Source organism: Macrobrachium nipponense, chromosome 44 (assembly GCF_015104395.2).
Source record: "Macrobrachium nipponense isolate FS-2020 chromosome 44, ASM1510439v2, whole genome shotgun sequence".
Taxonomy (NCBI): domain Eukaryota; kingdom Metazoa; phylum Arthropoda; class Malacostraca; order Decapoda; family Palaemonidae; genus Macrobrachium; species Macrobrachium nipponense.
In genome coordinates, this window is record NC_087221.1 from 31,835,062 (window position 1) to 31,859,036 (window position 23,975).

Here is a 23,975-nt window from a genome sequence, read left to right on the forward strand (position 1 = left end):
AAATATTCAAACCGGTCGAGAAGATCAGTTTTTATTTCGATTATTTTTTTTAGATTTTTTCTTTTTTTACAAATATCTCTTGTAGTCTGTTACAAAATTCGATGTCTCGAAAACACTGCAATCTAATCTCGACAATGCCTCTTGCAACAACGAGGGAATCGTAGCAGCAATCTTGCAGACGGAATAAAGGATTTATAAACCCAATTTCTTTTTTTTCAATTTTTTTTTTTTTTATTTTACCCGGCCGGGTTTCTTTGAGCCGAAAAGCGTAATGTCAGTGTATTTGAAAGTTAGGAGGAACGTTTGTTTCCCCGTGTTCTCGAGGGATGTTTTTGACGTTTCCTGCACGGTTATTTGACTCGAAATTCGCCTTAGATCGCTTCATAAAAAAAAAAAAAAAAAAAGTGTTTTGTGAACGTGAATTTCCACTGGAATTTCTTCGTTCGGGAGACCTGTGGAAGTTCCAGGAGAGGAAATACCTCTCCGTTACTTGTTCAGTTTCTTTGATTTTTTTTTTTTTTTTCTCGAAAAGAAAACTATTGAGATGGCTATTTGTCTGTCCGTTTACATTTTTTTCCGTCCGCCCTCAATCCTTAAAACTGAAGCTAGACGGCTGCAAATTGGTATGTTGATCATCCACCCACCAATCACGAAACATACCAAATTGCAGCCCTCTAGCCTCAGTAGTTTTTTAAATTTTATTTGAGGTTAAGGTTAAACAACAACATAGGGAACCACCGGGCTGTGGCTGAAAAGTTTCATGGACCGCGGCTCATACACCATTATATATACAGGACAGAAAACTAAATTACGCCGAAGAAACTTGGACACATTTTTTTGCTTGTTTTAGTCTTGTACACAGTCAAGATGATCTATAAGTATAAACGGTAAAAAATAATACTAACCAACAAATCAAGAGCATCTTTAGTCAGGAACCGGAAATGAACCTACACCTCAGTAAGTTGAGGTTGGATTAAAAATTGGTGTTCATTCAAGTATACTTTCTAACAATATTACTACAAGCGACACCTTTTGTTGTCGAACATAACTAGAAGCAAATAGCTAGCTACTTTCATCATCCGTCATCCTGTGAGACTCTTGTGTCAAAATCAATATTAAGGTCAATATAATCTGCTAAAGAAGTTCGCGGAGAAAGGAATGGATGAAGCCCCTTTGAAGTTTCTCTAGACTTCGTTTCTTCGAAGTTAAAATGACGAATGTTAAATCAATAGTCATTTTAAATCAATGGTACGGAAACAAGCTACCCTGTCGATCACTTCCTTAAGACCTTATTACACCTAATCCCAAATTTTCTCAAAATTTGGAAGGAGGTACCTCAGTTTTTATTTATATTTTTTAAAAACTTTTTTCGGTATGAAGAAATATCAGTATTATAAGTTATAAAGCATTAATCCATAAGACTGCAAGTGCAGAGTCAAGTTAAGTAATCATATGAAAGTTGTAGTGAAATGGAATGGAATTAAATATAGAATATAGGCCAAAGGTTAAGCGCCAAGACTATCGGTCATTCAGTGGTTGGAGGGAAACATTCAAAAAGTTTAAAATGCGTAACAAGGATGACACCTCAAAGCAGTTGCACTATGAAACACTTCTAAGGAGAGGGTGAAAAGTAAGATGGAATTAAGATAATATGAACGGAGGTAGATTAAAATGAACGAAAGGGGTTGCAGCTAGGACACGAAGGGACGCTGTAAAGAATCTTAAGTAATAATGCCTACGGTGCAACGCGTGTGGTGCACTGACGACACATACCCCCTACAGGGTGGACGTTGGAGTAGAATAGGTCGAATAGGGAGACAATCTCTGGATTACCAGTGAAATCTTATTTCCAACTATTACATAACTAATGTGGGTCCAGTACTGAATTTCGACCGCAAAATTTTTGAAATCGTCAACGAAAATCCAGCAACTTCCAGCAGCCTGTGTGTGTGTTTTGCATACGATGAATCTTTCATGATAATTCATACTTATTTGCGTACGACCTCGGCACGTGTTGGAAGCAAGGAACGTTCGTCGAGTGGAACCTCCCTTTTTGCAAGTGAGGATATTTTTCATTAAGTGAGGAATTGCAACCGATATTATCAAATATATACTGAGGTTACTGTTTTTTTATTTTTTATTCACTAGGAAATAGAAGATGACTCTGAAAACGATTAATGGATTATCGAATAACGTCCGATAATTCTTTGCTGTAGAACTTTTTTTGTTTGTTTGTATGGTGTTTTTACGTTGCTTTGGGACCAGTGTTTGTTCAGCAACGGGACCAACGGCTTTACGTGACTTCCGAACCACGTCGAGAGTGAACTTCTATCACCAGAAATACATATCCCTCACTCCTCAATGGAATGCTCGAGAATCGAACTCGCGGCCACCGAGGTGGCACGCCAACACCATACCAACCACGTCACTTACTATGAGATTCAGGGTCTCAGTAACACGGTTTTTTGGACTTTTCTCCTTGCCAAAGCATCGGGTGTAGCTGAAAGTTGACATATGTATATGTTACAACCACACAAATTTTGTCAGCATTATCAATAACCTAAACCCGATAGTTTCAATTTTTATAGAGTAAAAATGATCTAGCCGACGCCATGGCCAATGATTACGAGCCAAGAGTCGAAAAACATTCATTACGTAAGCAAAGTAAACACACCTTTTGACGAAATGTTGCCCCGCCCATCCACTAGACAGAAACTCCATCGGCTCTGAAACCCAAAGACTTTATGAATGGCGGAACGATACATAGATACGGGTGGGGAATCAGTGCTAGCGTAGTAATACTACTGTAGCAGTAATGCTGCAACAGTATAGCAGTAATATAGATGAATTAAACGTTTAGGCGAACTGCTGGGATTCTTGAGGATCATTTAGCACTTCTTACAACTACTCGAGAAATTAGTTTTTATAGCCAAAAGTTAAATTTTCTAATCCAAACAATGTCCATGGTAGCCTTCAGTGTTATCCTGAATTATAACGAGGCGAAAGTGGGTGGAGCCTCATGAAGTCATCATTCTGACGATAATTATTGGTGAAGGTTTAAAGTCAATATACGGTACCTGCTATTTTTTTTTTCAGTAAATAGGTAGATAGCCAATAAATAAAAATTGTTTGACATTGGATATAGCAGTTATCAAATCAAGCATGTCTACTATGTTTTTGAAAATTACCAACTATTCCCTACATCTTGTCAATCTGATTGTGACCTATAAAGTAGACTGTAATTTCTTAGGAAACCTATTTTGGGAGTTAGACTGATAATCGAAGTGTTTTTGTATTTATTAACATATTTTGTTGGTTTGTTCATTATGATAATTATCAATGGAGAGGTTCCAGAGTTCATAAAGGTGTACTGCTTTGCTTGTATTTAAATTTGTATGTCATTGTTGCCAGAGGTTTAGCCTTCGTTACGTATAGCCAATCATCCATCGAGAAAGAGGGAAGAAATGATGTCATAAGTTACGTAACGAGTGCGTTCGAAACCTTTTCTCTGAGTAAGTTGGCCCGTCTTCAAAAAAGTCTTTTTTTTGCGTTCGAAACCTTTTCTCTGAGTAAGTTGGCCCGTCTTCAAAAAAGTCTTTTTTTACATTATAAGTACCAAATTTATTCAACCTACGTAATGCAGAATACAGTCAAAATTTATGTGTAGATATAATATGTATTCTGAATAAGAGTTATATTTATGAAATGCATAGATAAAAAGTTATTGCGAAAAAACCGTGTTACAGAGGCCCTGAATCTCATAGTAGGCGCTTAGAATTTCTTGTTGGCCAAGAACATTATTTTGTAGTCGACTGAACCTCAGAATCATTATTAACTTCCATCGCTCTGAATTCTGGGTTATAGATGACTGGTGAGCTGCACATTACAATAATAACAATAATATTGTTAAGAAATTCACAGTCTTGTGAAAACAAATTGTTAAAAAATCCACAATCATACATTAAAAAAAAAAAAAAAAATTATTATATATATATATAGTATATATATATATATATATATATATATATATATATATATATATATATATATATGTTTTAATATATGATTGTGGATTTTCTAACAATAATCATATTAATAATAAAAGCTATAAGCAGCTGGTCAGTTGACAGTGTGGTCGTTAGCTGCTTGGGACTTGGTGGAAAGACTCCGGAGAGCTACTTAGGTGGAAAGACTCCAGAGAGCCACTGCAAGTTTTTTTTTTTTAAAACAGAATTTAGCTTATTTTCTATTCTCTTTGTCAACTTTGTGGACACTGCAGTATTCTCAATGTACCCCATAATCTCAGCTGAACAGTAAAATTGTTAACAACTTTCATATTTTTCTCTTTATACAGAATGGTCTAGTCGACAGTTTGTATATATATGTATATGCATTATATATATATATATATATATATATATATATATATATATAGATATATATATATATATATATATATAATATATATCTATATGTATATATATATATAATATATATATATAAATATATAATATACATAAAATATATATATAATATATATATAATATATATATATATATGATATATATGTATATATATATATATATATATATATATATATATATATATATATATATATATATATATATATATATATACATATATATATATATATGTATATATATATATATATATATATATATATATATATATATATATATATATAATATATATATATATATATAGCATATAGTATATATATATACTATATATATATATATATATATATATATATATATATATATATATATATATATATATATATATATATATACATATATATATATATATAGATATATATATATATATATATATATATATATAATATATATATATATATACATGTATCGTAAGCCTTTAATCTTTCAAAGAAAAACTAGAGCCGTTTTATTTCGGGTGTGGCGGAACATTTTTTTTTTCCACCACTTGTTTCATCATCTAATGATCAAGGGGAACCGACGAAGGCAGAATTTTGAGAGGTCAGCAGTTCTGCTCGCACCAACTAGGGTGTCAAAACAGCTACTTTAGTGTCAAAAAAGCAGTATAGTATCAAAAAAAGTTACTATAGTGTCAAAAAAGGCACTATAGTGTCAAAAAGGCACTATAGTGTCAAAAAAACCAGTAGTGTCAAAACGGCACTATAGTGTCAAAAAGCTACTACAGTGTCAAAAAGCCACTATAGTGTCAAAAAACCACTCGTATCAAAAAGGCACTATAGTGTCAAAAAAACCAATATAATGTCAAAAAGCCACTACGTATACTGTAAAATCCACTATAGTATAAAAAACACTATATTGTGAAAAAAGCAGCTATAGTGTCAGAAAAACCACTATAGTGTAAAAAGCCACTATAGTGTAAAAAAAAAACCTATATTGTGAAAAATGCCGCCAGTGTCAAAAAGCCACTATAGCGTAAAAAGACACTATAGTGGGAAAAGCTACTATAGTGTAAAAACCACTATATTGTGAAAAAAGCCACTATATTGTAAAAAAAGCCACTATAGTGTCAAAAAAGCCACTATAGTGTCAAAAAAGCCACTATAGTGTAAAAAACCACTATAGTGAAAAAAGCAGCTATAGTCAAAAAAGCCACTATAGTGTTAAAACCATTATATTGTGAAAAAAGCCGTTATGGTGTCAAAAAAGCCACTATAGTATAAAAAGCCACTATTGTGTTAAAAAAATCGCTTATGAAAAAAGCCGCTACAGTGTAAAAAACCACTATATTGTGAAAAGTAAAAAAATAAGGACAGCCGCTATACTAGTAAACAAACCACAATGAGTCAAAAAAAAACCACTATAATGTCACACAAATGCACTCGTGTCAAAATGACACTACAGTGTCGAAAAGAAAATAAATTTCGTGGAACAACAGATCGTTTTCACAAATGTTATTCCCAGATTGGGTGGTTTGTAAACTACCTTTCCACGAATTGGAAAACGGGATTTTGTACAATACTTCGGTGGGTCTCTGACGCCGCGCTCGGATTGGTTTTCTGTGACTGGCTAATGACTGGCTAATGCTGCTGCGTTATTCAGATCTTCAGAGCGGGGTTTGGGCAACGGCACTGGAATATCGGGCGTCATTTTAGGTCCCCCTGCGTATGTTACGCTAAAGGGAAGCGTAATGTTAGGAGAATTCTTTGAGCATTTGGTGGAATAATTCAACTCTAACCACCTACCTCCCCAGCCGCACCTAACCCCGTCCCCCACTTTACTGTTACGCGATTACAATCGCTTATCAAATGCAATACAATTTAGTATAACTTACTGGTGTGGAATTTCCACAGAAATATTCGCCAATACGTTAGCGCCCCGTAGTGGGATAGGGCCTTCAGTGCAACGCATTTGGCGCACTGTAGACATTAAAGGGTGTTTGTCCCTTCGACCCCTTGCCCACTTCTTAGCCTTTTACTTGACCACTGTCTTGAGCACTACGTAAATGGCCGTAAAACGGTCAATATATTAGCAAGATTGTAATCCTGAACAGATAATAAATTTTAATTCGAACGAGAGAGAGAGAGAGAGAGAGAGAGAGAGAGAGAGAGAGAGCCTATAAGGAAAAGGGGTGAGACTTGCCGGACCAAGTGTGACACCTACAGGCAATTCGGAATCCCGCTTGCAAGCAAAACGCCTCTGGGGGATGGGTGCGGGATTGGGGGTAGGGGGTCGCGTCGTTAATCACTTTTAGCTGACGCAGGGAGCAAAACCCAAAGTGCTTTTTGATTGGACGAGACAGTACGTGCACCAACGGCGTCTTCTGATTGGCAGCAGGAGAAAAAAAAAAGATAAAAACTTCTCAACCCAACCCTTGTGATTGGTCGATCAACCGTTCGTCTCCAGAGTCAACCCAATAAAGTGTAAATTGAGTTATGAAAAGGTTGGCCTTTTTTTTCTTCTTCTTCCTCTTCTTTCTTATTTTTTACGGGGCAACGTGTGTTTAGGTCGTTTAGGAACAGGTCAGGGGTGGTATAGGGTGGAAGGGAGGGGACACCACCGAAACTGGAGGACTTCAGGGGAAGGGGCTACCTAGATTGGGGGGTCTCCCTTCTCCAAGAAGTGGATACAGAGACCCATTCTGAAATTTACAGCTTCTCCGAAGGTTTTACAGTTGTTGCCGGAACTTTTATGATGTCGCGTTTTCTGCATCGCTTCAAGAGGAAATATTTAACTGGATTTTGTTGTTGAGTTATTTCTCACAATAGCGGACTTTCATTAATGATATTTATTAATGACATTTAACTGGATTTTGTTGTTCGCGTAAGTTTAGTCAGAGTTATTTCTCAAAACGACCGACTAATTATCATATTAATGATAATTGCAGCATGAAAAGTACTAAAACAACGCGGACGTAAACACCAATTGTATTAGCAATAATAATATAATCATACTATAATGGGCGTAATGTCTGTGTCTGTCATTCAATCACGGCCAAATGGCTGGTCAGATGGGCATGAAACTTGGCAGGGTTATGGTGGGGACCCCTAAGATGGTTTGTAATGGGGTTTCATCCAACCTACCCCCCTCCCTTGTAGGGGGTGGGGGTGAGAAGGGATTCCCTGAAACGGAGCTGTTTCTGGCCGTGAAATGAGGCTGGTTATTCCCGTAGACTTAGTTATTTTACGAATTTTTATACATAATTTCTGTACAACTTCCCCGGAGAAAGTCGCGAATATTTCAGCTCGGACACAATAGATGATGAAAATTGTCATCAATATCCGCAAGATTTTTTGAATAACTTAAATCCATCGGGACTGCCAGTGCACAAAATAACGTTGAAGAAGTACTGCCCGGTAATGTTACTTCTGAATTTCGATCCTGCCAATGGACATTGCAACGGAACGAGGTACACCGTTATGGACCTAAACTCCCACGTCATCGAAGCAGTGATAGCAACGGGCCCTCACACCGGCAAACGTCTGTTCATCCCCTGGATTCCTCTGATGCCTTCGGACAACCAGTTTCCGTTCCAGTTACGGCGTAGGCAGTTTCCCTTCAACCTGGCCTTCTCATTCACTGCAAACAAGTCGCAGGGCCAGACTTTGGATCGTGTTGGTGTGTTTCTGCCGTCACCTATGTTCACGCATGGCCAACTGTATGTGGCGATGAGCAGAGCAACTGACTCTGCCAACTTGAAATTAAGTTGTGGATAAACTGATAATATTGTGTACAAAGAGGTTCTGTAGTAGGCATGTATAAAAATCGCCCTTATTTTAATATTGCTGAACAAATAGTACATATAAATTTTTCACTTCTGCACCCGTATTTTATCACCCATCGTAGATGGGTAAGTTTGCTAGTGTATATAAAAACCCACAATGACAAAAATGTGTTACATTAATATGCTAAGGAAAAATCAAAGACTTTCGACCGCCACTTTTGCATTTAAGCACAATTTATTTACATAAGTGTGGATTTTTATCACGCAAGTCTCTCGCGATATTTTGAATATTAATGATAAACAGCATGAAAAGAGTTAAAATCAGCATAGATGTAGTTGTGCTAAAGTTTACTGTGGTACGTAGCAACGAAAAATGGTTAAATTGTTCGATGCCATTTACATCAACGTATCCTAAAACAGTTACCGAAGTTACCACATGTCAATAAAATTAAGGAACAGAATATAGGACTTAGGCCAAAGGCCAAGTTCTGGGATACCTACGAGGTCATTCAGAACTGAAATGGAAATTGACAGTGAAAGGTTTGAAAGGTGTAAAACTTATAAAGGTCTTCAGCTACTCCTATGTATAATAAAACTTATAAAGGTCTTCAGCTACTCCTATGTATAATAAAACTTTTAAAAGTCTCCAGCTACTCCTATGTACAATAAAACTTTTGAAAGTCTTCAGCTACTCCTATGTACAATAAAAATTTTAAAAGTCTCCAGCTACTCCTATGTACAATAGAACTTTAAAAGTCTTCAGCTACTCCTATGTATAATAAATCATTTAAAGGTCTTCAGCTTCTCCTATGTATAATAAAATTTATAAAGGTCTTCAGCTTCTCCTATGTATAATAAAACTTTTGAAAGTCTCCAGCTACTCCTATGTACAATAAAACTTTTGAAAGTCTTCAGCTACTCCTATGTACAATAAAAATTTTAAGTCTCCAGCTACTCCTATGTACAATAGAACTTTAAAAGTCTTCAGCTACTCCTATGTATAATAAATCATTTAAAGGTCTTCAGCTTCTCCTATGTATAATAAAATTTATAAAGGTCTTCAGCTACTCCTATGTATAACAAAACTTATAAAGATCTTCATCCACTCCTATGTATAATTTATGATAAAACTTTTAAAAGTCTCCAGCTACTATGTATAATAAAACTTATAGAGGTCTTCAGCTACTCCTATGCATATAAAACTTATAAAGGTCTTCAGCTACTATGCATAATAAAACTTATAAAGGTCTTCAGGTACTCTTATGCATAATAAAACTTTTAAAGGTCTTCAGCTACTATGTATAAAAAAACATACAAAGGTCTTAAGGTACTCCTCTGTATAATAAAACTTTTAAAGGTCTTCAGCTACTATGTATAATAAAACTTACAAAGGTCTTAAGGTAATCCTCTGTATAATAAGACTTTTAAAGGTCTTCAGGTACTCCTATGTATAACAAATTTTTTATCAATTATGCAAGACCGTTTTTGCCAGAGAATGCTCGCTTTCAACTTCACTTTCCGTCTGTCCACTAGGCACAGAGCGAAACATTTACCGCAGTTCTGCGCGCGAGGCAAGTCTTGGAAATATTCAAGAGATATTTCCAAACATAAAAGCGATTTCTTCAGTTCGACGGATTCTGTCCCGATTTCAGCGCAGCAGAGATTGCATTCAAGATATGTTCCTTTCCCAAAGTAATATATATATATATATATATATATATATATATATATATATATATATATATATATATATATATATATAATATATATATATATATATATATATATACGTACACACATATATGTGCGGGAGTGTGTGATTTCTTAATTTGAACAACGTTGGGCCTTCCGACTGATGTGAGGTGGTTTATTTTTTGCGGGCGTCAGATTGCTTAGTTTAGGCGATGGTTTTTGGTCAGTGAAGTTTTTTTCTTTGTTGCTTCCTGTGACCTACGTGAGTGGTGAAAGAAATCCTTACGTTTACTACTCATAAGGAAAAAAAACTCCTCTCCTTGTAAAAAAAAAAAAAAACGTAGCTTTATTTTCATTTTTTTAAATAAAAAAAACTGCCTCCTTTTCTTGTAAAAAAAAAAAAAGCGTGTAGCTTTTTTATCTTATCTTATTCTTTTTTTCATAAAAGGAGTAAGTGATTAAAGTTTTGTGACATTTAGACTATCAACCCAAGCACTGGAGCACTTTCGGCCATACACCGTTTTCTTAGGCTACTCCAAATAGCTTGCTAGATATACAATGAATAGGTTTTTTTCGCCTAACAATAATTACATACAGCAATTCATTTTTCGAAAGCTCTCTAAGCGAATTCACGCCCCCTTGATTTTTTGCGCGGGTGTGTAGTCACTGAAACGTCAAGTTGCATAAATCATTAAATCAATCCACGGAAGTGGATGGGAGCTATTAATGAGGATTCCTCACGTGCTGATGACCTCATATCTAAGAATGTTTACACGATGATCGCATGGATGATCTATTTCTAAACACAAATAGACGGTTCGTATTAGTTAGAACACTTAGACCACTGTACGTACAACGCTTTTGAACGTAGGGGTGTATAGAGAAAGCACCACCACCTCTTTAAAAGGGTTATATGAAGCCTGATGACGTCACAGCATCTCTCATGTCTGTTGGATTAACCCAAGCCCTTTTCCATCGGGGAACGAGGGCTCGAAAACCAAGAGTAAATATTTCTTAAAAACAGCAAACAAATCCAGAAGAGTTACAGAATACAATAAGATGCTCTTCCTTCATGTTTTCTCCTCACACACAAATTTACCTCACTTCTGACATTCTCTCAACCCCAGCCTTTTGAAAAAGTTTCCTCCGCGCTTCATTTGTTTTCCACGCTGACACTTGTAAGGCTAGATCTCTTTCTGACTATGACCTTTTGTTACATTTGTTCGTATTCATATTCTCATCTCTCTCTCTCTCTCTCTCTCTCTCTCTCTCTCTCTCTCTCTCTCTCTCTCTCAGGACGCATGCCAATAAAATTATTGCGGGAAATTATTTCTTCCTTGGCACTGAAATCCCCCGTCAGATCAGGCCATCAAGAATTCAAAACAGTTCGAAGTGAAATACGCCGCTGGTGGAACTCGCCTTTATAAATGTCGAACCGCTCCTTCCGAAGAACAAAATCGCCGGCGCTAAGAGTTGATGTTTATTTAACTAAGGGGAGGCAACGTAGGGGGGACATCCAGAGCCGAGCCTGGTGTCTGTAATTCCAGCGCCATCCACCCCCACCCCATCAACGATGTCTCCCCCCTCCCCCTCAGACACCCCCATCCCCGGAGGCCTTGGTTCCCCGACGCCAGATTACGTACCTGGATTTAAGCAAATTAATCACTAGACCGATTTCCACTTATTTGCTCCCATTACGAATCTGCAAGCTTTTCTCGGAGTGGGGCTTAATGCGTTAGTATTATTATTACTATTATTTATTAGTATTATTATCATAATTATCTATATACACCAGAGGCTTCTGTTCAAGCTTGAGCGACCACTTGTATATAAAAGAGTAAGTCCCTTTCCTACGTATGTTTTTTTTTCCTTCAGGGAAAATGCTAGTTATTCGGCCCTGGCATTTGGCAGAGATGAGAAAAATATCAAAATACATCACAATACATTTCCTAGACATACAGTAATTATGAATTGATACCTCGACTGGTATTGGTATTCTGATATTTACATTATCGTGTTGGTGTCTCATCCTTTTTGAAGACGCTGACTGCTGGAACATTGTTGTTGTTCAAACAGCAGCCAGCGTCACAGATGTCAGCCCGAAATCTTGTTAAGTCGATATTTTCTGTTTTGTTGGAGTGACGTGTAAACGGGATTTTTTTTTATAAAGTGTATGAGAGTCATGTGTGAGTGTGAATGTACGTGTGTGTGTGTTTCAGTGCGTGGTCTTTTCGGAAATGCAAGCGCCTGCCTCCCTCGACCCGAAGCCATTTTCTTTAAAAATGAAAAAGAAAAAAAAAAAGGTGGGGTCCCTCGGGGGAGTTTCTAACACCAACAGCGACATGGCCGGGTGCTGTCCACACCTTCCCCTCGAATAACGAAAAGGCTTTTCAGGAGTCCGAAGACCGAGACGGAATTCGAAATCTCTTCCACCGCCAGATTGAAATGAAAAGCAGGAGGCGGTTCCTCCTCCTCCTCCTCCTCCTCCTCCTCCTTCGGCCTTCTTCTTTCCTCTTTCTTCTTCTTCTTCCTTCTTACCTCTCTTCTTCTTCTCTTCTTCTTCTTCTCCTCTTCTGGTGGTGTCTTCTTCTTCTTCTTCTTCTTCTTCTTCTTCTTCTTCTCACTTTACGGTTGTAGTCATGTCTGGAGGGAAAACATACTAAGCGTGTGTCCGTTGGACATCTCACCCTTAGTATTTCATGAATAATCTTGAAGGCCTTCAAGAGAGCAGGGACCATTTCAACCGGACGAACATGTGTATCAGATTTGACTCTAAGTTACCAGCCGTAATTTTTTTTTTATGGGTCGAGACAACTGAAGAATTGTGAATTAGACGCAATGGATGCATTAGCACAGGAAGTAATTTTGCATCGCGGTATACATGAAACAATTCATATGAGATGTGATTTATGTTCGATATATTTCATGATGCGTACAAGTGCAGCTATAGGATAGCTGATGATATGTTAAAGGAACGCAAATATAACGCGCTATGGCATTAACGTGGAAAGTAAAATAAAAATACACTGCCATAAAAAGGCTAATTTGTTCTGCATGACAAACTAATTAATGTCGTTATGGAAAAGTGAGATTCGAAGTTATAACTTTCATTTTTTTCAGACTGAATTTTTGCCACTCGTTCATCTTCTTAAAGTTCATGTGTAATTTATTTGAAAACTTCTGGTGATGCGTGTAAGCCAATAGTGTTCTATTTTACACAAATCGAGAGCTTTGGAATAACACACCGATCGTCCTTCCCCATTTCCTACTTCTCGTTTCCTGACTCCTGAAAGCTGCCATTTTTCGTGTCTAGAGTATGTATGTATATAAATATATTTAATATATACGATATAGATAATATATATATATATATATATATAATATATATATATATATCATATATATATATATATATATATACTATATATATATATATAATATATATATATACTATATAATATATATATATCTATATATATATATAGATAATATATATATTATACATATATATACATATATATATTTATATTATATATATTATACATAATATATATATATATATCATATATTAAATATATATATATAATATTATATATATATAAATACCATAGACATTATTATATATTATATATAACTATAGTATATATATTAAATATATTATATTATATACATATATAGTATATATATATATATATATATATATATTATATAGTATACATATATATTATATTAATATATATATTATACATATATATTATATATTATATATATATATTATATAGATATATATAATATATATATGATATATATATATATATATATATATATATATATATAAATATATATATAGTATATTCTATAGGATATATATATATATATATATATATAAATATATATGTGTGTGTATATATATATATATATACATATACGTATCTGTACGTGTTCATATAAACCCGCATAGAGGTAAAATAAAATATAAAGAAATTAGGAAAGCAAAACGAAAGGAATTCGATAAATCAACCAACAGTGATCGAGCGGCCAAGTCGTGCCCTGTCCACCAAGTACAAAAATACCGCGCCAGATACAAACGCCGGATAAAGTACATGTTATCGTTATAACCTCCGTAACCTTACAATCTTAAAATGTATATATTGTCCATTCGAACGATCACACCTGGGGCTCTATGCATACCCGGAGTAAAATGGTGGGCATTTTACAATGAAGCATTCAAGAGCTAAAACACCTTTTGTGTTTGGAGATAATTGTATTTGTGCAGTTCAGTCTCCGCGCAAAGATTTCATCGGATTCGTGGACAACAGGGATTCCATTTGAACATACATGGTATATATATATATATATATATATATATATATATATATATATATATATATATATATATATATATATATATATATATTATATATATATATATATATATATATATATATATATATATATATAGATATATATATATACTATATATATATATATATATATATATATCTAATAAAAGGAGCCCATAAAAACACCAAAATGTAGAGAAGAAAAGTACTATATTTCAGAGACTGCTGTCTCTCTCTTCAGGTATATGAATGAGAAAAGTTTACAGAAAAGGTGTATTTATACCAAGAGATTCGTCCACAAGTAAGCCAATTTAGGTCACCCCCGCTGATAATTGGCTTACTTGTGGACGAATCTCTTGGTATAAATACCACCTTTTCTGTAAACTTTTCTCATTCATATACCTGAAGAGAGAGACAGCAGTCTCTGAAATATAGTACTTTTCTCTCTACATTTTGGTGTTTTTATGGGCTCCTTTTATTAGATGGAATTCTGTTGTTACAGAACATTTTTACCAGTCATATATATATATATATATATATATATATATATATATATATATATATATATAGATATAGATATACTATATGTATATATATATAGGTATACTATATGTATATATATATATATATATATATATATATATATATATATATATCGAGCTACAATGTCCTTTAATATCTAATTCGCTCTACCTCGGAATTAATATATTTTCATATATGCTGAACCGAAGGGGAATTTTTCTCGATAATAGATTTGCCTGGACCAGGGCGCGAACCTATGGATCCTTTCAAACCCAGGAACGTCAGTGAAGCGTTACCTACTGACGTTCCTGGGTTTGAAAGGATCCATAGGTTCGCGCCCTGGTCCAGGCAAATCTATTATCGAGAAAAAATTCCCCTTCGGTTAAGCATATATGAAAATATATTAATTCCGAGGTAGAGCGAATTAGATATTAAAGGACATTGTAGCTCGATATATGTATATGAATCACGGAAATGTGATATGACTTATATATATATATATATATATATATATATATATATATATATATATATTATATATATATATATATATATATATATATATATATATATATATATATATATATATATGTGTGTATACACAGACACACATACACGTGTGTATCACACACACACACACACTTATTTACACATTAATTCTTCATTCTTAAGTGCCTCCTTTTCCTTTAGGTCATCATTCTTCATAGCATTTTTCATTTATATATTTGCTTACCCCTGAAATCATATGAGAGAAAGAAAGATATATACTCGGATCCAGGCATACAGATTATAAATATATTTCAATAAAAAAAAGGCCTGTATAGGCTCGACAAATTGATTCTCATCCCTCGGGCACCAAACCAATAATAACCTTAAGATACTCTCTCTCTCTCACTGATCGTGGTTGTGAAGTAGGTACTGCCAAGACACAAGTTAATGCAATTATTCGTAGGTAAAAACTGTAGTGACCGACTAATGCCAGGGGCTTCAGTGAATCCTAGGCTTATACTAATGGCACAACAAGCCCACACGAGTAGAACCAAGCGAGAGAAAGCAGTCTGGTAAACTCTCAGACCAAATTATAAGCAACAGCGTAAGTAACAGCGGAAGTAACAGTCATAAGTAACAGTTGCGGACGCTAGAAAGTATACTGTCTGTAACCGTGGTTCTCAAACTTAGAGGGCGTGCCAACCCTAGCCAAGCGGGGCTTCAGCGATTTCCAGGGGGGGGGGGGGGGGGCGATACCTTGAGAAAACAAATTCTCTAATTATATCCGTTAATCTCTTAAAAAGAGCGAGGAACTAGTATTCAGAAGTTTATGGGAGAAAATGCTACTAAATATCGCCTTATAACTTAGTTTCCTATAGTCTACTACTCTAGTTGGATCGTTCGGATCGTAAGCACGTTCGGATCCATGCATCTTTATGAAGCTGCATTTTCCACGCTCTTTGCTCTCAAGACCAAATATATTAACAGGCTGAATGTTGAAGGGGACTACGTTGCGTACTCGCTGGCATTCAAGATCTAGTAGCTAAGGAGCAGTGTCAAGTATCTCGCTAATTCATTCCTAAAAGAATAATAACACCCCTTCTTTTTCTCTTCTTTTTTCATTGTCCTTTAAATCTGAGAGGGAATTTTACTTATAGATTCAAAGGGGAGTGGAGGAAAAAACTGCGTTTTAGAGGGGCCGTGATAATAAATAAGTTGAAGCCACAAGTCTAGAACATACCTCCACCAACGCCACTTCGCAGAGAACCTTCTTTCACAGAGAACGCGATACATCGACGACCTCGGACCAAAATCAGGTTAAATCATAGTCAACGGCAACAAAATCATCCATTCATTCATTCCAGAGATATGTTGCCAATACATCTAAATATAAGCGGGCTGAAATAATCTCCTAACGAATAATAGCTGAAGCAAATGAACATGGTATATCAGCGCAGAAGTATGGCTGGAAAAAAATGGGGAAAAAAATCCATTTGAAAACTCAAAAAGCAGCCGTTGTAACTGGCTACTTTCGGTCTCGTGGGATAAGTCACTTGTATTGGCAATATTTGGGATTAGGCCTTTACTATCTTTTTTCAGGGGTCAAAGCTTTCACAGACAATTTTATTTCCTGATGTTCGCACGTTTTGTTTCCAGAATGACGCTTTTGTCGGAATGGTTATGACTTTTGTTGAGGAGGTTGTCCTATTATTCTTGACTAAAAAGCAGTTCCTGTTAGTTTCATTTTTTTTTCTTTTTGTTCAATTATATTAACCAGTTCTTCCGGGAGCATCAACCATCAAGCTGATCCATAATTCGATGACTGAATGGAATGGCATAAAATAAAAAAAAGATGTAGGCCTAAGGCCAAGAGCTATGATCTGTGAGGTCACCCAACTCTGAAAGGGAAGCTACTATATCATGTCAGGTTGAGTTTTTAAGGTGTAGATAGGCGGAAAACCTCGCTGTTGCGCCATGTAACAATTGTTAGGAGAGGATGGAAAGTAAGATGGCAGAAAGAGGACAAGAACGGAAGTGGAGTAAAAGGAACGAAAGGGGTTGCAGCTGGTGACCGAAGGGACGCTGCAAGAACCTTTTAACGTAATGCCTGTAGTCCACCGCGTGAGGTGCACTGACGGCGGCGCTACCCCTCTAAGAGAAAGAATCCGATGACGATTCTGTTAAAGTAAGATAGTTAACGAGTTATTTACGAGGACAGGAGAACCTGACGGTAAAGGCCAGTTTCTGAAAAGGTTAAATGTAACTACGCAGTGGATAAGTGTGATACCAGAGAACGTTCTCAACGAGATAAATTATCCAGTGCGCGCATTTATAAGTCTTGACAAAAGTTTTTACCTTGTGTACATTTCCATAATTTTCTGGTTAATTTCATATGTATTGTATGAAATGCTGAAATGTTTTAATTGCACGTGAAATAATGACGGCATAATTATGTTGTTCTCCGGGATATCTTTCTTTCTCAGCTTGTAGTGTCTTAATTATGGTGTATATATATAATATATATATATATATATATTATATATATATATATATATATATAGATATTATATATATATATATATTATATATATATATATATATATATTATTACATATATATATAATACATATATATATATATATATATATATACATATATATACATATATATATTATATACATATATATATATATACTATATACATATATATATATACATTATATTATATATATACATATAAATATATATATATACATATATTATATATATTATATACATATATATATATATATATATATATATATATATATATATATATATACATATATATATATATATATATACATATATATCATATATGTATATATATATATATATAATACATATATATATATATATATAATATATATATATATATATAGATTACATATATATATATACATATATATATATATAATTATACATATTTTATATATAATCATATACATATATATATATATACTATATATATATATATATATACATATATATATATAATATATACATTTATACATATATTATATAATATACATATATATAATTATACATGTATATACATATATATATAACAATATATATGTATATATATATATTATATATATATATATATAAATATAATATATATATATACACTATACACATACATACTATATACTATATATAATCACATATATATATATATATATATACAATACATATATATATATTATAAACATACATACATACATACAAATATATATATATATATATATATATATATATATATATATATATATATATATACACGAGTATATTATGTTATCAGTAAAACCGACGCTTTAAATAAAAGTGCTATCTTAACAGGCAAAGACACGATTTTGAAACTAATCCCAATTTGTAATTATTTGATACCTACAATACCTACTACCATACTATACTATAATAAACTATTGGAAACAGTGTTGATAGTAACAGCACCAAAACAATTTAAAACTCGCGAAAAGAAATCATATTAGTAATTGGTTCGATATTTGGACTATCTGGAATTACTTCAAAACAAGAGCACAATCGAAACGTCCACTAGCGAGCCGATACAACACTTCAACCAAACGAACTTCAGTGCGCATGCGTACGCGAAAGCAATGGGCTCTCTCTCTCTCTCTCTCTCTCTCTCTCTCTCTCTCTCTCTGTGCCAAATGCCATTGTGCAGTGCTGGAAAAAGCATTCCAGCTAAGATAGTTGGGAATTTTGGCCTATCCACTTTATGTATAGACGGCAAGAAATGAATAAATAAACGCGTAGTGATGGGCTGGCTTTCTCTCTCTCTCTCTCTCTCTCTCTCTCTCTCTGAAAAATATATATGGTTCAGTTTTAGGTCAAATAACGACGAATTTAGTTGAATTATTTTCAGCGTACCTTTTTTTTTTTTTACAAAATATGCGAAAGTATATGGTTTGCTTTAATACTTTCTCTCTCTCTCTCTCTCTCTCTCTCTCTCTCTCTCTCTCTCTCTCTGAAATAATTATGCTTTTGTTTTAGGTCGATTAACGAAGATAGTGCTATTATTTGCCGAGCACTTTTTTCGAAAGAATCTCAAATTGCCAAGCGTCTGGCTAGCATCTCTCTCTCTCTCTCTCTCTCTCTCTCTCTCTCTCTCTCTCTCTCTCTCTCTCTCAAATATTTATGTTTTTGTTTCAGGCGAGAGAGCTTTTCTTAAATTACCCCGTTAGTTACACCGGAGCCCTTACTCCCATTTATTTACATCCCACGGGCTCTGGAAAAGTGCCGAACTCTTAAAAGAAAGCAATATTTCGCTCTTCCCTCGTTTACTCTCTTTCCGTTACTCATACTCGGGTACCGAGAGAGAGAGAGAGAGAGAGAGAGAGAGAGAGAAGGCCATTAAGAGTGTAGTTGAAAGTACTCGTATGTGCCGTTATTCCTCAAGTTGCAACGAATAGCTATGACGATTTTTCCTTACGGGTCAACTGTACATACATGAAACTGAAGCAAAAAAAAAATCACAACAGAACTGAGAGAGAGAGAGAGAGAGAGAGAGAGAGAGAGAGAGAGAGAAAATCACTTGAAAAATTGAGAGGTTTAGAGGGGTAGGCTGAGCACATACAATTTAGCTAGTCAAAAAACTCTGCATAATTCATAGGAAAGTGTTGCGTCATCAAGAGAATACTGGTCTGCCGCGCCTCCGTCAGAAGCTACGCTGTAGGATGAATTCGTGTCCCCACAATTTGGCACATGTGCACCAACATATGTTGCCTTGTGAATTTTAGTACACATAATTTACACTTCAAAGATTATAGCTACACAGAGTGATTTATAAAACTAACAGTTTTAAGTGTATATAAAAATGATCATAGGATATAATTACTCAACAGTAGTACTACAAACACAGCTACCTTGTACAGTACTGTGAATTCCAAGAGCTGACAATGACACGCGCGTACATTTGCGCAGGAATTCTGTACTTTTATTCCCTGGTTAAAAGGATTAAATAACAGATGGCTTCTTGAAATATGAAAAAATGCAGTTGATAGGGAATTGTAAATATCCTCCTATACCACAAGACATTTCAATTTTGATATTCCCATGAAAACTTGCTATGGAAGTTACGGCTTCTTAGCTTATACAGTAATAATGGACTCCTAAGGAGGCAGGATGCAACCCGGAACCCCACAGTATGAATACCACCCAGTCGAACAAAATTATACTTATAATAATAATACTTTCCATAAGCAGAACTGTTGTAAAAATAACTATAAAATGATGGTAACGATAACGATTTGGAACAGACCCTTTCCTCCTTTCAAAAGACTGTCCTTGTTCCAATACCCTTAATAGTTCAATACTAATGACGACAATTCACAAACCTGGCTGCATATTATGAATAACTAAAAGAACCCCTTCCCTCTTCCCCTCCCCTCCCCCCACCTACCCCCTTTCCCTCCTCTCGACAAGTTTTCCGCCTTAACAGGCCTTCGTTCACATGTGTTTAAAAAAAGGAGGAATGGGGGTGGCCGGGAACTGTGGACAACATATCAACAACACTGTCGACGACTTCTCCCCTAATTTTCATTCTGGTCGAATTATTGAATGCTGATTGAAACGGTTACGGTTGTTTTATGTTTCCGATGGATACGACCGACGTTGCTAATTAAGTCTGCTGCTGCTGCTTCTGGGCTCTGCTCTGCTCTGCTCCCGAAGTCCAACGAAGAAATTAATTTCAGAGAGAGAGAGAGAGAGAGAGGAGGAGGAGGAGGAGGAGTAAGAGGAGGGGGGAAAGGAGTAAGAGGAGGGGGAAAGGAGGGTAAGAGGAGGGGAAAGGAGGTAAGGAGGGAGGGGGGAAAGGTAGTAAGAGGAGGGGAAGGAGGTACAGGAGGAGGAAAAGGAGTAGGGGATGAGGAAGGAGGAATGGAAGGAGGGAAGGGGGGAAAGGAATGGATGGAAGGAAGGGGGAAAGGAACAAGAAATAGGAAGGAGGGGGGGAGGAGGAGGAGGGGAAGGAGGAGGCGGAGGAGAGGAGGGGGAGGAGGAAGAGGAGGGAGAAAAGGAGGAGGAAAAAAAAAAAAAAAAAAGGAGAGAGAGAGAGGAGAGAGAGGGAAGGAGAGAGAGGAGGAGGAGGATAGGAGAGGGGGGAAAGGATAGGAGGGGGGAAAGGAAAGGAGGAATGGAAAGGAGAGGGAAAAGGAGGATGGATTGGAAGAAAAGAAGAACAGAAAGAGGAGGAGGATGAGGAGGAGGAGGGATTGGAGGAGGAGGAAACGGAGGAGAGGAGAGGTCGGAGGGGAGGCAGGAGGATGGAGGAGGAAGAGGAAGAAAAAAAAAAAAAAAAAAAAGGAGAGAGAGAGAGAGAGAGAAGAGAGAGAGAGAGAGAGAGAGAGAGAGAGAGAGTGGTTAGGACTTTTGCTCCGGCAACAATCATCGTTTATCGCCTCACACCAGTTAACACCGTAGCTCGCAACCCCACCCGCACCCCCTCCCCCCCCCCCCCCCCCCCCCCCCCCCCCCCCCACACCTCCACCTATTCAACAATTAACCTCCACCTGGGTACTAACCAACCTTTTACATTTACTATCCAATAAATTTCATGAACTTATTCAAACTTATGGCAAAATGAATATGCCAAAAATGGTGAAAATGTCAAATGTTCTGCTTTTCGTCTTTAAATATCTATTTACGAAAGTTACATTAATGAATAATAGTTGTATTAGGACACAGGAACGTGGCGATACTAGCAATAGCGTATGTAAAATTTGACACGAGCTCCAAATGCCCAGTTATTTTATTTATTTTTTATTAGGTGGCCATAAACGTTTTTAGTTTAACCCCATAGGGGCTGGTACCAAACATGGGCTCCCACGAAGCTTTTCAGCGTAAAAACAAACCACCGTAAATTTCTCCTATTTCGATCAATTTCAGAAGTTATCTGAACTGTACTGCATCACATACACCGCCCTATATTTTTCAGCAAAAAAAAAATAAAATTCTGTCGTGAATGAATGAATAAATCAATAAATGTCAGTTGTGATGCCAAGCACTGCGGTAATTTCAGCCTCTCAGCTCATATGACAAGTGAAAAGACGGAGCCAAAGTGGTTGGACAGCAAAATGGAGGCGGACGAAGGTATGTTGCAATTACCCTTTAGGAATACCTACAATGCACTATGTGAGGTGCACTGACGGCTCTACTCTCCTGCTGTCTACGGATCAGTATCCTATCGATCATAACACTCTAGGACTGTGTCTTAGCAAACTATCCTAGGACACAGCGCCCTATAGAACCCGTCCTAGGAACCGCCGCTTTCATGTATTCGCCGACTGCTTGCCCAATTTTCTCAATGCAAAGAAATTATAAAGTTCTTTCGCTGTTCGGTATATTTCGTTTCATGCCACGTGATATATTACCGAATTTTCAAATCCCAGAATAGAAGTTTGATATACAAAGTGAAAACGGTACCGACTGCTTGCATGTACACTGCATTTGCTGCAATGAACATAATTCTAGGCAACGACTCCGCACGAACCAAGGAACGGTCCCGCTATTAAGAAAGCCACTAGGGATTGGGGCGTCAAATGTATTTCACAACGTTTAGTACTGGCTCTTGTGGGTTAATTACAGCCGCCCCCCCCCCCCCCCCAAAAAAAAAAAAAAAAAAAAAAAAAAAAAAAAAAACTGTAAAATCTTGATAAGCACCCCAGATGCTTCAGGAAACTGTAATTAACAAAGAAATCCCCGACGCAGAGTTATTACCTAGATCTACCATGAATTTCAATTACAAAACCAATCACGACAGACGTCAAAACTGTAACGGGCCCTTCCTACAACTTTGGTTCGGAACCGACAAATTTTCAATAAAGTAACAGGACATTTCTAACCTTCGACCACCTCTCAGAACGTAGTAACCTGCCTGATAACTTGCCACTAACCTACACGATTTGTACGAAACGAACAACAGGTAGGATCAAGGTCTTTTAAATATACTCAAGGTCCTTTAAATATACTCGGCCGAGTATATTTAAAGGACCTTGGGTAGGATAAGGTGGTACCCCATATTTGAATAAGCTGAAAAAAAGGGAAACAAAATTCGGTAGATCTAGGGGACTATTCCGCGGCGGCCTAGACTATGGCAGTTGCGGTTTTTGTATGCAGTTTTACCTCCTGAACAAGAATTTTAAGCAATATTTATTCGGACGACTGTAATTAACCTCCAGGGGTCAGTACTAAACACGGCGAAATACATTGAACGCGCCAATCCCTAGTGGAAGTCGTATCCGCGGTTACGTTCTTGCAGTCCGTGCGGAACTATTCTGTAGAATTACCAAAAATTCCTATAATCCCCAAATACATTTTCAATCGAAATTGTACTCACCGACGGCAACGCATGGCGGCCATATTTTCCTCCAGTCCCTCTGAGTCATCAAGACCTCATCAAGGTTGATTTTCGGAAACCTGCCGTATTTATCTCCTTGCAACTCTTGTCAGGGCTACCACAGATGATGCAGCTTCGCACTGGAGAACATAAAACGTGGATGAAGCAAAAAATCCGGCTTGAATGATAATCCGAGATGGGTATTTCTGTTCCTCCTGCTAATCACACTTCCGAAGTTCCGAACAGGTGTGGTGTCACTGGTGTGTTCGTCTTCTCTTCTGAAAAAGGGCTTCGATCTCCAGTACGTCACAATAGCAGTAGTACGGTGCATA

At 36.0% G+C, this 23,975-nt stretch overlaps 1 long non-coding RNA gene across 1 annotated transcript in view; it reads right to left on the reverse strand.

Annotated features, from left to right (window-relative positions):
- The window catches only part of LOC135204143 (uncharacterized), a 145,969-nt gene extending 121,994 nt beyond the window's left edge, over nt 1–23,975 (reverse strand). Inside the window, exon 1 of the long non-coding RNA XR_010312112.1 lies at nt 23,644–23,975. This is a non-coding gene — a long non-coding RNA (uncharacterized LOC135204143). The remainder of the gene's footprint in view (nt 1–23,643) is intronic.